The sequence below is a fragment of the Nilaparvata lugens genome, chromosome 4 (genome assembly GCF_014356525.2).
Source record: "Nilaparvata lugens isolate BPH chromosome 4, ASM1435652v1, whole genome shotgun sequence".
Classification (NCBI taxonomy): Eukaryota; Metazoa; Arthropoda; class Insecta; order Hemiptera; family Delphacidae; genus Nilaparvata; species Nilaparvata lugens.
The window spans coordinates 23,494,705-23,500,670 of record NC_052507.1 but is presented as its reverse complement, the minus strand read 5'-3'; the positions used below and the strand labels follow the sequence as shown (position 1 = coordinate 23,500,670).

At 33.7% G+C, this 5,966-nt stretch overlaps 1 protein-coding gene across 2 annotated transcripts in view; it reads left to right on the top strand.

Moving 5' to 3' along the window:
* The first annotated feature begins 5,690 nt into the window (after nt 1-5,690).
* The window catches only part of LOC111047212 (dipeptidyl peptidase 3), a 29,752-nt gene continuing 29,476 nt past the window's right edge, over nt 5,691-5,966 (top strand). The window contains exon 1 of one of the 2 annotated variants that reach the window (XM_022332907.2): nt 5,691-5,964. The gene's annotated coding sequence lies outside the window, so the exon portion shown is untranslated. The remainder of the gene's footprint in view (nt 5,965-5,966) is intronic. The other variant, XM_039427137.1, reaches the window with a different exon arrangement.

Sequence of the window (5,966 nt, the reverse complement as noted above, 5' to 3'; positions counted from 1 at the left end):
GTTATAGCCCTTGATTTATCGTCTCCAGTCTTAGTGTCAACTATTTTCTTTTGAAAACTGTAAGGAAAGAAACTGTTATTAATGAAAAACTGGGATTTTGTCAAAAAATATCACTTATATAAGCTGCTATTGGTCAAAATATATTTCAATGAGCGTGGTCTTTTCTTGCACACACCGGTACGACTATCAATATTGTTACCATTCAACAACGACTTGAAAACTTCCGCTCCCGTTGCCGTCCCGTTTGACAGCGATGATTCGCAATCATCTGCAAACGACTTTATCTTGATTCAAAAGCGTCTTCAAATGTAGCTGCGCAGCTTACGGACCAATAGATCACTAGGTTTTATTTTTATAAATATAGTAATTCAAATTATATATTTGACTTAATTTTCTAAAAAACTGGATCACAGGTTGAGTCGGGTTGATAGAAAATGATTTGTTACTCCCGGAACAAAACCAATTCAATCAATTTTTTTTAGTCTTTCAATTGATTGACCGAGCTAATTGAGGTCTAAGATTTAAGTCGACAGTTTGGCATTTCTCTTAATGTTTATATGTTGCGCATTTACGGCGAAACGCGGTAATAGATTTTCATGAAATTTGACAGGTATGTTCCTTTTTCAATTGCGCGTCGACGTATATACAAGGTTTCTGGAAATTTTGCATTTCAAGGATAATAGAAAAGGAAAAAGAAGCCTCCTTCATACGCCAATATTAGAGTAAAAATCAGACTATAGAATTATTCATCATAAATCAGCTGAGAAGTGATTACACAGATATAAATGTGGAGAAGCCAGTCTATTGCTGTATTTCCATAAGGTCTATAGTTTCAATCAGGTACTTGTGGATGAGAATACTGTGTGAGGTCTACTGTTCACAGAACGACTAGTATTTTGAACGATGAATCGGCCAGTAGCTGGATTGCCTCTGCACTGTATCTATTTTCAAGATTGAAGCCTCATCTGCTTTTTTCCGAGGATATGTCTATATAGGATAATATTGAAATTGAATAAGAATAAATTAATATCAAGTAGTACTTATTGACCGAGCGAAGTGAGGTCTAATATTTGCATTTCTCTTTATGTTTATATGTTCCGCATTTACGGCGAAACGCAGCAATAGATTTTCATGAAATTTGACAGGCTCCTTTTCAAATTGCTCGTCGACGTATACACAAGTTTTTTGGAAATTTTGAATTTCAAGGATAATATAAAAGGAAAAGGAGCCTCTTTCATACGCCAATATTAGAGTAAAAATCAGACTAGAATTATTCATCATAAATCAGCTGTCGAGTGGATTATAAATTGCATGCCATGACGCATGCAATTCAATATCTCAATGTAACTTGGTGAAAAATGAGCTGCTGTGTGGACTATTAATTGCATGCCTCATTGAATGCAATTTTTATGCACTATTACTATTGATTGCATGCAATTAATAACTAAAATAACATAGTATTGTCTCTCGACCTTTCTCTGCTTTGAACTCGGGCTGACCTGTTGCCAGTATGTCTTGAAGGAGATTAGCTTTTGATGTTAGCATTTGTGATACACCAACCCCAACAGCTATTAGTCGTTTTCACACCGATATCTCGCCGATACGACATACAGACAGGATTTTCTCTGATGGACAGTATAAGAGGAGGCTGTGGTTTATAATTGCGCGAGGTCTACTGTTCACAGAACTATTAGTTTATTTTCATAAATCAGCTGTACATAATTCAACTAATTCTCTTGGCTCTCCATTACAACAGTTGACAGAATATCAGCGACATTATGAGGTTATTGTCGTGGGGGCTAACTTATATGATAAATCTTGAGAGACTGAGATCATTTTTAGGACTGGAAAATGTATAAAATTCAGTACCGGTTGCACAAAAGCCGCTTAAATTTTAATCGGATTAACTCCACGAGAACCAATCAGAGAAGCCGTCTTTTCAAAAAAGCCTTCTCTGATTGGTTCTCATGAAATTAATGACGGTTAAAATCTAACCGGCTTTTGTGCAACCTGGCCTCAGACTTATCTATATATATAAAAGCGAAATGGCACTCACTGACTGACTGACTCACTCACTCGCAGAACTAAAAATCTACCGGACCAAAAACTATCAAATTTGGTAGGTATGTTCAGTTGGCCCTTTGGAGGCGCACTAAGAACGGATTTGGAAAAATTTTAACTAAGCGTGGTTTTTAAGGGTTTAAAGTTCGTCTTTTAGCATGTATATTCTTCTTATTCCAATCTCTTAATTATAATTAATTGAAATGTCCATACCATATGATAATATAGAACTATAATCTAGAGAGAGTACCTCTTCGAAACAGTTGATGACTGGTAACTAAATTAATAATTTTAAGGGTTGGCATTAAGTTGAGTTGACTTTGTTAGGTTGGCACCAAGTTGAAGATTGAAATGCATTTATCGCGGAAAAATTGATTGGGCACTGCTACTTCGATCAGTGCTATTCCTGGGAATATTATATTACTAGCCGTCAGGCTTCGCTTCGCTTGCCATATCCGTTTAGCCAGACGTTTAGTCTGGACCCCCGACTGGATCGTCCTACAAATGAAAAATGCAGGCGAGCGAAGCGAGCCTGCTGATCTTATTCTTGGACGATCCAGTCGGGGTTCCAGGGGGCTCCGCCCCCTGGCTAGACAGATATGGCGAGCGAAGTGAGCCTGACGGCTAGTAAATAATATAACTCTCAGACCGCTTCTGCACAAGGAGTATAGAGATTGGCTGTGCGTAACGGACGTTCCCACTATAACCGATTGTCGGCTGCCCTCTGATCAGCTGTGCATCAGCATCAGTTGCTGGTAGGAATCAGCCAATCAGATGACAATATTCTGAGCTGCGGCCGACAGTTGTAAAACAGCCAACCGAGGCAAGGGTTATGGAAACAGTGCAGCGGCGACGAAGGTTGGTATTTAAGGCTGTGCAAAGATTAGATAAAACTTTCTACTGGTGATATTTTTCAAAGTTTTTCGATTTGTTTACTATCAACCTATCAAAATAAAAAGTTTTTTCCGATCTTTATATGAGTGGATAGAGTTTTAATTTTTGGGACAGATCGTTTCAAATTCGGTAAGTTATTTTTGGTTATTTTTAGTAAATTGAATAACTATCTTAAAAATTGATATTTTCAGAAAATTTTTGTTTTACTAGATAAACAATATCATGAAGAATCTATCCTCAAAATCTCATGGATTTATCTCTCACAGAATTTGAAATGTTCTGTCCCAAAAATTTAATCTTTAGGCGCTTATATCTCAAAAAGTAATGATCAGTAACTTTTTTCAGTAAATCTAATTACCTATCGAATGGTACCTGATTTTTAAGATTGGACCAATATTAACTGAGATATGGCAGCTTTAGTTATAGGTGACCGCTGGGTGTTAGTTGCAGTGCATCCAAAGGCATGCGGCTAAAGTCTGCCACAACAATGCATCAGTCTTCGTCTGCTTTGCATGTCATTTGTAAACTATTTTAGATTATTTCAAACAATAATTAATGTTACCGGTACATAGCCCTCTTGGTCTTGGCATAAGTTTAGAATAACTGTAATTTATTTCACATGAGTAGGAAAAAATTAGATAAAGATTTGTTAACAATATGCTTTTTATTCACATTAACTCAGAAACTTCAATATATTCTGAAAAAAAAGAAAATGAATACAAAATATATGAGTTATGTAATAATATTGCAGATTCTTGATAATAATGATAAATAAATATATAAGCTATGTGATTTAAGTTTCAACTAAACTTCAAATTATTTAAGTATCTCTTGCACCAATGTATAACTAGAATTCATATAAAAAAAGGTAGGATAATGTATTCTAGGTACATTGTCTTGCACATAATAACTTATGTGATATTAATTGCTGATTCTTGATGATAAATATATTTGTCAAGAAAACTTTTCTCATGATTTATTCTTTATTTATAAATTTTCTTAATTGATTTTTTTGGTATGATAGTTATTTTCTTGTATTATCTTTGTTTTTCATTTTATATTTCATTTAATCAGTTACTTCACTAACTTAGTTTATTCTCAACATATAATTATAGCATGACCTTTTTATAGTTCTTCTGGAATTAGTTCTATAGGCTACACTGTAGATAATGATCATGATCATAGTCAACAATATTTTTGTTCCTATGTTTATAACATAACATTGAAACTGAGTTCCGGAACATTTCTTTTCTAATCAAGGGAGAAATTATACTTCCCGGACATCCAGACTGTTGGAAAGACGGAAGACCAATTAACTCAAAACAACCGATTTTGTAAGAGTAGGTACGAAGGTGGAAAAGGATAGAACTATAGGCCTCTCTGCTTTATCTATAATGTCAGACAAGGGATAGCAAACCAATGTTAATTAGATGCTGACTTTATAACATGGATCTCATCCACTGTATACGGAGTTGGTGAAAAGTATGAAAAAAGCTTATTATAATAATTATCTTTTACCAGGATATTTGGACGGTAGGTTTCATTGAGGATCCTATTCGAAAAAAAACTACATTTCTGTCTAAAGATACTAATAACTCATACAACAATGAAATACGTACATGAGTAGGCTTATTAGAAAATCTGACACATCAAACTCTTTTGTTCAAAAGTGTTGAATACCTATGTGAGTAGATGTTACTACTGTATAAGTGTTACTCATATAAGTCATCTACCTACCTTTTATAAGTGTTTACTTATAGTTAGAAAATTGATTTTTTTTGTTCTTCTATGTAGCCTATACCTAGGCTATTCATTTATTTCAGTTTTTAAATGTGAATAACTTTTAAACATCTTCGGTTGTCGTCAAGTCTGTATCGAAATTTCGAAATCATGTTCTCTTTAAAGAGAACATGAAAACATGAAAGAAAATGAAAAGAGTCTGTATTGAAATCATTTTCATCTATTCTTTAAAGACTATTATCGACCACCTTCCCATTAAAAAATGAAGTTTGATTCAGAATGGCTGTTTAAAGATGACAGACCAAACTTTTGAAGCAAAAGAAAAGTATTTTTTATAAATCGAATAGGACCCAGAATGAATCTACCGACAAACTATTCTCATAAGAAAAGTTGTTTAAATAATTTTAACAGTACCCTCAATGAATCTACTGTCAAATTTTTCTCATAAAAAAATATTTAGTTGTTTCCATAATTTTCACCAACTCTAAACGTATCCATATTTTCTTCAAACTAACTAACTTTGGTATATCCACAAAGTAGAAGGAAGTAGATGGAAAGAAAGTATAGTGAGGTCCACGTTATAATGGCAGAATATAAAGATAAAAGAATAGCAATGCCGATTCTCTGTATTAATTAATTATATTTCTACACTGTCAAAAACATAATTGGCATCGTTGTGAACCTAGAAAAGGTTAGTACCACCGGCTTTGTCGAATGATAGACAAGGATAGCAAAACCAAAGTTGATCAAATACTGTCATTATAACGTGGACCTCACTATAGAAGTGAGAATACTTACTTCAACAACTTATCAAACAACTGAATGAACGGCTACCGTCTAATCGAGCAATGTCTACTTTTCAAAACTGATGTGGGGTAAATGACTGATAACTGTTTTAACGGAAAACTGTTAGATATAAATATTTATTTGTTCGAACATTATTCAAATGCCCAATCAACATATTATTAGAATATGATATAAATTTTGCCATTTACTTTCTTTACTTTCCATTCCAGTGAAGGTGTGATAACCTGACAGTGACAGTAAATTTCAATCATACTTTTATAATCAACTAATTTTTATTAATATCCCAAGATATAATAATTTATTGTTTCAAGAGAAGATAACGTAATAACATTAAATATTTGTATGTTTTTGTAATTTATTCATTACTTTATATTTATATCAATTCAACGTATTTTAGTGCCGGTCACTGTTCTATCGTCATCATTTTCCATAATTCGGTGACACCGCTCCTGAATTTTGAAGGT